This window comes from Myiozetetes cayanensis, unplaced genomic scaffold (genome assembly GCF_022539395.1).
Source record: "Myiozetetes cayanensis isolate MyiCay16 unplaced genomic scaffold, myiCay2020 scf13, whole genome shotgun sequence".
In the NCBI taxonomy this organism is placed as follows: domain Eukaryota; kingdom Metazoa; phylum Chordata; class Aves; order Passeriformes; family Tyrannidae; genus Myiozetetes; species Myiozetetes cayanensis.
In genome coordinates this window covers 21,920,389-21,930,549 of record NW_026086937.1, presented here as the reverse complement: position 1 = coordinate 21,930,549, position 10,161 = coordinate 21,920,389, and positions in this window count along the sequence as shown.

The window sequence follows — 10,161 nt, the reverse complement described above, 5'->3', positions numbered from 1 at the left end:
GCAGGGACACCTTCCACTGGCCCTGGTTGCTCCAACCTGGCCTGGGACACTCCCAGGGCTGGGGCAGCCACAGCTTCTCTGGGTAACCTGTGCCAGGGCCTGCCCACCCTCCCAGCCAGGAATTCCTTCCCAATATCCCATCTATCCCTGCCCTCTGGCAGTTGGGATACACAGCTCAGGCCCGTGGGCTGGCACTGCCACCAGTGTCCTGGCTGATGCCCCGCAGGAACCCGGGCACTGAGCACTGGCAAGGGAAGAGGTGCCTGTGACACTCCCGTTTCCCTTTCTGACCCTGAGGGTGGGCTGATGTCACCCCATCCTCTGCCTGCCTGAAACACCACTGGCAGCTGCACACATTGCCAGGGAGTTCAGGCAGGGAAAATGTGGCACGTCAGGATCTGCCCTGAGATGCTGGAAGAGCTGCTTAGGAAAAAAAAATAAAAAGAGAAGTGAAAATAGGAGAAAGACAAAAACCAGCCTAAACCTGCACCAGCACATTGGCATTCTTCTTTCTTTCTTTCTTTCTTTTTTTTAAAGAGTAAAAGCTTCTCAGCCAGAGAAACGCTCCTGGAGCACCTCAGGTGCCCGCAGAAGAGCAGCAAACCCTGCAGAGCCAGCAGTGGATGAGGGGATGGCAGCCAAGTCACCTCTGCAGGGCAGCCCAGCAATTCTGGAGAGCCAGCAAAACGTGGCTGATGGGGAATTCCAGGCCTCCAGGAGAGCTCCAGGCAAGGAAACCCCCACACACCCCCTTGCAGACCCTCAGTCCCCACCCCTGCCCCACTTCTCCCATTCTGGAAACATCCCAAGTCACCTCTGTTTGTGCCCAGACAAGCCCTTTGGAAAGAGGAGGGGATCAGATAATTGTTTTTAAGGTTATTCCTTATTATTCCACAGGCTCATCCAGCCCCAATCCACATCTCAGCATCACCCTCCTCTCCCTGTGCCAAGCCCAGGGCAGCTCTGGGGTGCAGGTGTGTCTGGGGTGCCCCTTTCTGTGTCTGCCCAGAAACAACGAGGAGCTCTGCAAACAAATGTGAGGACTTGAGCAAACACAGGCTCAAAATGCTGTTCCAGGCGCTTTTGGAGCGCTCAGCTCCCGCTCCTGGGTGTAAATATGCTGGATTGGGAGCCTCCTGATGCTGCCCTTTCACCCCCAGGCAATCCAAACACATCTCCCTGTCTGTATCCCCAGGAAAATACAGGCACGTGGGAACAAGCTGTCACGTTTGGGCTGCGAAGGACAGGTGTAAAACTGATCAAAACCCGACCACAAAACCAAACATTTAATGGGACATGCTGAGAAAGCGACTCAAAGGGTCAGTTTGGGCAGAGATGAAAACGCCGGTGAAGGAAATCCCCTTGTAAGCACCACCAAGGCACCGGCAAATCCAGCCTGGAACAGGAAAAAGGAGGAGGAAAAAGTTCATGGAAGGAGGACATGAGTTTGAAAGTGAAAATAATTGTTGCCAGTGAAGAGTAAACAAGGCAAGAAAAGCAGGACAGAAGGGAAATGAGGAAGGGAAGGCGGGGGTGTCTCGTCTCTCCCAGCCCCGTCTCTTGGAGCGTGCTGAGGGTGGCTGTGCTGAGCCATCGTTTTCCTGCTTTTCCAGACATCCTCACACTGAAAGGACATGCAATAAACATCCTGCTACCGTGGCAGCACCCAGGACCTTCATTAATGACACACCATCATCCAATAATTACCCCCTGGCAGGCCCAGCCCGGGCACGTGGTTTGTGGGGTCAGCTCCGTCCAAAACACTCCCATGAAGCGTTTCCCTCTGAGGGGCTGATTCACCACCAGCAGCAGATTTACATCAACAACCCTTTCCCAGTTCAAACTGGAGTCACGCAGAGGTGAGGACAGGCAGGAGCTCCCAAAGCACAGATCCTCTTTCTTTCTCGAGGGTAGGGACAGAATGGGTAGCGATTTAAGGAATCTTTCCAAGCCCTCTCCAGGGCGTTTCCCAGCTCCTCTCCCAGGGCAGGCACGGGGAGTTCCCATCTCCCGGGAAACAGCAGAGGGGTCGGGACACACAGGCTGAGACGCCTTCAGGTTCTTCCCAGGGTGTCACCCACTTGTCACCTAAAATTCAGGCTCTGGAGGCACCAGGAGTGTTTTCCCCTGTTGCAGGTGCATCCCTGAATCCCACATCCATGGCAACCGTGGGGCAGGGAGGGAGCAGTGCCTTAAAAAAACTGATGTAAATGCCCAAAATTTCCCACTTTGAGGTCCCAGCTATTTCTCTGCCCGTAACAGCACAAAGTCACGAGGCTGCAGGGTTTGCAGTGCTCAAATTGACCGTTTACCTCCTCCAAGGGTTCACATTCTGCAAGAAAAGCTCCATCAGGGGCTGGTTGCACTTGCTGGATTCCATCCCAGCACAAGAGCCTCTGTGTTCCAGCCGTGGATGGGATCGTTCAATGGATGCAGAGCAAGAGGGTCTCTTTGAATGTACTGAAAGAACAGCTATTCACAGACTGCTGCAGGAATTTGGGAGGGCACCCCGTGCCAAGCTCAGAGTGTGGGCTGGAATTGTCAGCTCAGGACAAGGCCCTGTGCAGTTAAATCCCTTGGTCGGGAAAGGGACAGTTTTCATCCAAATGACAAAGGAGTCCTGATTGTGATCCTGTTGTAATTAGCTAAAGCATGGAATTAATGCTGATGGAATTAATGTTTGGCCTGATCACAGAATCATAAAATCATATTATCACAGAATCACAGATTTGTTGAGGTTGGAAAAGCCCTCTTTGCTCACCGAGTCCAACCATCCCCAGCAGTGCCAAGGCCACCACTGTCCCATGTCCCCACATCCACAGGGCTTTAAATCCCTCCAGGGATGGGGATCCACCCCTGCCCTGGGCAGCTGTGCCAGGGCTGGACAGCCCTTTGCATGGAGGAATTTGCCTTAATATCCAACTTAAACCTCCCATTGTACAACTGGAGGCCGTTCCCTCTCCTCCTGACCCTGTTCCCTGGGAGCAGAGCCCGACCCTCCTCGGCTACCCCCTCCTGTCAGGGAGTTGGAGGGAACAAAAAGATCCCCCCTGAGCCTCCTTTTCTCCAGGCTGAGCCCCCCCAGCTCCCTCAGCTGCTCCTGCTGCTCCAGCTCCTTCCCAGCTCCATTCCCTTCCCTGCACACGCTCCAGCCCCTCAGTGTGTTTCTTATCCCGAGGGGCCCAGACGTGCCCCCAACATTCCAGGTGTGTCCCTGCCCAGTGCCCAGCACGAGGGGACAAGCCCTGCCCTGGCTCCCATGGCATTGCTGGCACGAGCCAAGATGCCTCTGGATTTGGGATAACGGGATCAATGAACAGAGGAGCTTCCCTGGCTGCTCCCCAGGGCTCCCCAAACCCCTTTTCCAGCCACTCTCCCACTCACACCGGTGTCTTTGGGATTCCACACTGGTGTCTTTGGGATTCCACACCGATGTCTTTAGGATTCCACACTGGTGTCTTTGGGATTCCACACCGGTGTCTTTAGGATTCCACACGGAGCCGCCTGCAGATGGCAACAGCTCCCCAGCTCTGCTGCTCCCTCATCCCACTGGAGCTGCTTGAGGCTCATCCCGGCTCCTCTAGCAAGAATAACAAATAACTGCAGTAAAAATAAGCCACAATAATTAACAATAATATGAAGTGATGAATCGACAGTGTAATAAAATAATTTTTAAAAATGGTAGAATCTCAGAGTGATTTTTAAAAGTCATTTAGTGGGTTGTTTCACTGAGTTATGGAGGAGTCCAGCTGCCTCTGAACTGGGAATATGGGGGGGTGTAATCCCTTCCTAAAGGCACAAAGGGGCTCACTGGAAAGCCCTCTGAACTCCTGCTGCATCCCTCAGGCAGTTCCCAACACATCATCTTATAGTGCAGAAATACGTTGGGTCTGTAAATATATTTTTTATTCTATCCCCAACTCTTAATTATTTTATTACAGCATATTTAAATGGGAAGAGGGAATGTTTAGAGGGGATATTGGGAAGGAATCCACCCGTGAGGGTGGTGAGGCCCTGGCACAGGTTGCCCAGAGAAGCTGTGGGTTTGTTTTTTTTTTTTCACTCTTTTTGCTGTGTGAGGTTTGATTTTGCTTAAATAAAAGGCAGGCACTGGCTGCTCCTTGGGGTAAAAGCAAGTAAGGAGAGAGGAGGATTCTAAGCCAGGAAAGCAGAGGAAGGAAACCAGTGGGAATTGCTGGATGGAGCAGGAAGGAGAGACAAAACCCCTGGCTGTGGCTGGCAGCAGGTGGGAAGCTCAACAGAAAGGAAGGTCAGCTGGGCACGAGGGGGAAATGAAAATGAAAGGAGGAAAAACGGAGTTTCAGCCTCAGAGTCACATCATCCTGCTCGGTAAAATACATGGTTTGCTGTAGATAACTCATCTATATAATACATAGAATATTAAAGATATATTTTACTGTATATACAGCCCTTTCTCCCCCCTGTGCCTGAGCTCAGCCCCCAGCCCGGCGTGGGGGGGACACAGCAAGGTGGGATTTTCCTCTTCCAACCCCGTGACACATCTCCCTATTTTTATCCCGATTTTCGGGATGGAAATGTCAGGGGCTGAACTAACGTGCCCGGGCTGTGCAGGAAGCCGGGGCTGGACACGGCAAATCTCTTTTGGCTCCACGGGACCCACCCACCTCCTTCCCAACAGGGAATATTTGCCCTTCTCCGCCCTCCCACCGCTTTGGGGCTGCCCCAAAAGGAGCCCACGAGTGGGGTGGTGGCCAGCAGGACCCCCCCAGGCCCGAGGAGTGGATCCAGGGAGGATCGTTCCAGGAGCTTTTCCCTGGGTTTTTGTGCCGCCCCCGAGGCCGACGCGGTTATTTAGGGAGTGTAAATAGCACGGGCTAAAAATAGCAGGATCAAACCTCTCCTGCCCCCGCGCTGCCCTTCCAGCCTCAGCATCCTCATCCCGCCCCGCAGCTCTTCCTAAGGATGATTCCCTGTGGATCACAGTGCCCCTCACCTGCCCCGCTCCCAGGAAAAACAGCTTTTCTCTCTTTTCCCCCCACTTTTTAATAACCCAATTCCCAGGAGATTCCCTGAGTGCCCCGAGCTGTGTGTGGTGAGGAGAGTGGATTTACCCCCTGCAAAACCAGGGAAAATCCAGGGAATTCGGGCTGGTGGGACAAAGTGGGGTGGGAAATGTTTAATTTAGTAAAAATAAAACCTCTCCAGAGGGAGAGGAAGAGCAAAAGGGCGATGGGAGAGGGTTCCCAGCAGGACGGAGCTCCCGGCGCCTTGTCCCGCTTTTAGTGACCCCCGGGAAAACCGGGATCACCTGAAATCCCCGTGTGGGACGGCAGGAAAGCAGCTGGGCTGGAAAACAGGGTGATGCCGCTTGGAATGCGGGAGCTGATGGAGAGAGGAGCATCCCAGTGCATCCCGGGAGAAGTCGGGATGCCCTCGGGCAGCCGGGGCGGGATCATCCCGCTGGGAATTGCTCCTCCTGACTCATGCGAGTCGCGTGGGTGGCACGAAAACCGCGCGGGAGAGAAGAAGGGCTGGGAAAGAATCCGCGGCTATTTTTAACCCCAAAGAATAGGAAGAGACCGAGCTTTTGGGGCTGAGTCGTGAATAGCAGTGAGATGAAATCACGGCAGAATTCCAGGGCTGGAGCGTGGCAGCCCCTGGAGAACCTCCATGACTAACGAGGATGCCTCTGGAAAAATGTTGCTCCTTGGAAAACACTAAAAATTAAATTAAATTTAAAAAAAAGGGGAGTTGGTTATTCCAGACCAGCACAGGGATCATTCCAACTGGGATAAATTGTCTTTTATTCCTTTGAGGACATTTCAGGGTCCAGCTGCTCATGGATCCATCTCCTCCCGGGGTCCCTGACATCCGAGGGCCTGAATATGGATGGGGTTGGATCCAGGTTTAATGCTGGAATTTGGAAATCAAGGTAATTTTATTCAAAAGGAAAACAGCCATTGGAGCAAATCAGCCCTTACAGGAAGAGTTGCTCATTATTTGTTACCCTGAAAGCTCCATCCACATTCATTTCACGAGTGGGAGCCTTTCCAAGGAGTCCAGGGATTAAAATCCCAATTCTAAGGAATTCTTGCAAGAGGAGAACGAGAACAACCCAATCTTTCTAATGCTTATTTTTCACTAGAAAGAATAAAATACATTATATTAAGTTTGAGATGGAAAGACTGACAACCCACTGATATCAACATCACTGCCCTGTGAGATTTCCATCATTTATTTATTGAAGAAAAGAAAATGGTGTGAAATAAATAAATACTAAATAAATAATTTTATGCCTAGAGATAAAAATAAATATATAAGATACATGAACGAACAAATTTTACTTATTTATTAGGTTTGATTTATTTATTCAAGAAAATACATCTCATTTCTGGAGGACACCCAGACTTGTTAACAGCAGAGCTGCCCAGGAAGGAATCAGAGTCACCCAGGGGTGTTTCAGCCTCTCTTTCCCTCTTTTTTTAAATAGTCCAACAGCAAATATTTGCTGGCAGTGGAGATTTCTGAGCTCTGAGGTAATGGTTTTGTTGGGGTTTTTTTACATATGCAGAGTCATCTCCTTGTTTTCTGGAGCCTCATTGCACTTGCAGATGTGCTGGAGAAATGGGAAGCGCTGGAATTAAACCCCAGCTCTGTTTAATTCCAGCAATTCCGAGCTTCCCCCGAGCTCTGCTCCAAGCTCCCTGCCCATGGATTGTTTTTTTAGGAGCTTCTTTAGGGGTTTTACAGGAATATTAAGAATTCCATGTTCTGGCCTGGGAGGAGGTGGCAAAAGACAAATCTCAGTTCACTGTGGGTTTTTTCCCAACCAGTTTCCCCATATTTTGGGGGGAAAACTTATAAAAGGAAACTGATAAAAGGAAACTCTTGTCCCCAGAGCATTTTAGGGAGCAGGTTCCTGCGGGGTGGGTTCAGAGCTCCCCAAATGCCAGTGGTCTGGGGGACAATTCCGTGCCCTATCAGAGGGTTATTCAGCCAGGTCAGCACTTTGGTACCATCTCAGAGATCCAGAAGTGAAGTTTTAATGATCCACCTCTCCAAAGGGATCGATGGGTTCCTCTGCAGGGGTCATGTGTAGGATCGATAGTCATTCAACCCCTGCAAAACTGGAGAAAATGGGTTTGGAAACTCCTTTTCAGAAACCACTCGGTGGCTCCAGACCTTACCCCGGACTCTGGGCAGCTGCAAAGTGGGGATTCTTTGGAAAAGAGCAGATTTGGGGCTGGGGGAGGCACAGTGTGGCTGCTGAGGGTGGTTTATCCAGGCTCAGCATCTCCTGGTGCTGCCCCAGTGCTCTGCTCGGGGGCAGAGAAAGGTCCTCTCAGGCTGGGTTGGACAGGGCTTGGAGCAACCTGCTCTGCTGGAAATGTCCCTGCCTATGGAATCCTCATGGAACCAGTGACCCCTGCCTGCCACCACACTGACACAGGGACCCACAGGCAGGAGACACTCTCCATGCATTTCCAAAGGCAGAGCTGAGCCAGCTCCACCACCCAAACACCCCAAACCCACCGAGGATGCAGCACCTACACGTGCAGCCCCCTCAGGATGAGTCCCCTGGCCTTGATTCCCCCACAAGCCCATATTTCTGCATTTTCCCAAGCCAGCCATGGGGCTGCTGGATCTGGCAATGCTGGAGTGGCCACAGCTGCCCTCCAGGATTTGAATTCTTCTCTCTCCTTGCTGTGACAGTGCCCTGTTCCCTCCAGCCACCTCATCTGGCGGGACACAGAGCTGCTCCTCAGGCACTGCTGCAGGCTGGGCCCATGGCACACGCTGCAGGGCCAGCCAGAAGTGCCTCTAATGAGCTATCAACAGGCTTTAATATTTCATGGTGCTCTGCTCAGAGTTGGGGCTTATCAGAAATGCTGTTAAAAGGCAGCCTCTGGTAATGGCCAGGCGGGTTTCGCCCGGCGCCCGATGTTTACTCACAGTCCTGTTTGCTTTAAAACTCCTCATCCCTTATTAGCAGCAGTCTGGAGAGAATGTGGCCCCTGGCACAGCAGGAGCTGCTGCTGGAGCCATCCCAAATCCTGCTGGCCGTGGGCAAGGAGAAGAACCCAAAGCAAAGCGGCCCAGCAGCCACCCTGGCAGTGCCCGGGCAGGTCAGTCCTAAAGCAGCTGGGGCTGGGGCTGTGCCCACCCTCCTGCTCACCCTTCCCAGCTCCTGCACCTTCTGCAGGCAGAAATGCCCCAAAACTGAGGATATACCCACACAATAACCCCTGAACATGGAGAAAGACCAGCAGGTTCTCATTGTTTGCCAGAAGCCCATCCATCCCCTCCTTCCCCAAACTCTGCCTGGTGCTTTGTTGCCACCAAGAACATTTTGTCCCCCATCTTTTCTCCTGAGCTCCCTAAAATGTGCCCTAGATGTGACAGCCATGGAAGTGGGGCTGGCAGCAGGACCAGGTTTGCAGATCTGAGCAGTGAAATCCTCACCAGTGGAGCAGTGAAATCATCACCAGTGGAACAAACGAGTGACGCTGGCGGAGGTGGCTCGGTGGCTGCCTATCAGATTTGGCACGTGCTCCCCCAAAAGGAAACCAGGCAGAAAAGTGCTGCTCAGCTTTTGCCGTGTGCCATGTTGGTAAGTTTTTCCATGAGTGGATGAGAACTTCCTCCCCTCTCCCGTTTGCAGCTGAGCTGGGGGGAATCAGCAAACACCGATGAGGGACCGTGGTTGGGGGAATCCCTGAGTTCATTCCACATCCTCAGGTGCTGCTCATCCCCACATCCCTGGCTGCCACACATCACTGTGTCCTCGAGTACTGCTCATTCCTGCATCCCCAGGATCCCCACTCACATCCTTGAGTCCTGCTCATCCCCGTGTCCTTGGGTCCTGCCCTTCCCTGCATCCTCGGGTACCACTCATCCAGTGTCCTCAGGTACTGCTCATCCCTGAATTTTTGGGTACCACTCATCCTCGTGTCCTCCAGTACTGCTCATCCCTGCATCCTTAGGTACCACTCACCTCTGTGTCCTTAGGTCCTGCTCTTCCCTGTATCCTTGGGTACCTCTCATCCTCGTGTCCAGGGTGCTGTTTATCCCTGCAGCCTGGGGCTCATCCCACATCCTCAGGCTCATCCCCGTGTCTTCCCATCATCCCTGTGAGTGATTCCGGGCCATCCCTGCTCGGTGGTCCTGCCCCAGCTGGCTCTCAGCGCCGATTTTGGGGCACGCTGAGCGCTGGGGGGTGTGTGGCAGGGTCTCCCCGCTGGGCCACGCCGCTCCTGGCCGTGTTCCCCAGCGCCATTAGCCCGTGGAGCGCGGCCAAACGTGCCCATCAATATTTCAGGCGGGCCGAGGCCCCTCCGGGCGCGGATAAAAAGGCTGCTCCGCGGGCGGGCGCAGCGCGGGGATGGCGGGCGGGCGGGGGCCGGGGCCGTGCGGCCGCGGGGGCTGCGGCGGGGCGGGGGTCGGCCCGGGGGTGGCCGCGGAACCCCCTGGGTGCCCCGGGCGCGGTGGGTGGCCCGGAGGGTCGCGGCGCTGCTCGTTCTGCTGGCGCTGCTGGCCGCGGGCTGCGCCCTCCGCCGCAGAGCCTGCCCCGAGCCCCGACGGAGACCCCCGGCCCGGCCGCGACCCCCGCACCCGCCCGGACCGCTCGGGGGTCCCGCTGCACCCCCGGGAGCGGCGCTGGAGCTGCCGCCGCTGCCCCGCTACGAGCAGGTGAAGCACCTGCCCAGCTACGAGGAGGCGCAGAGCTGCCAGCACGGGGGGCTTCGCGGCTGAGACCCCCGCCCTGCGCACCCCCTGGGGCCGGGGGGAGCCGGGCTGAGCCCCCCCAAACCCCCGCGCACCCCGGAGCTCGCACGGAGGGACACAGAGGGTGACCGGGACCCCCGGGAGACGCCGGACACCCCCAAGGGCCGGGCACTGGAACCCCCGGTCTCCAGGAGGGATGCGGCGCCAGGACACGGCGGCGTTCCTGGAAGGACATTGGGATTCCCCGGGAAGGCTCCCACCGGGATCGGCGGCGGGAGGGCTGGCTGGACAGCCGGTTCTGCGGAAGGGATGTGCGGGATTCCTCGGGGATTCCCGCAGGATGCTGGGGCCCATGGAGGGGGTGCCACTGTACCTGGGAAGCAGCTGCTGGTTCGCAGTGGGACAGGATCCAGGACACCAGGACTCCCCCCAGGGACACATCCCGGTGCTGGA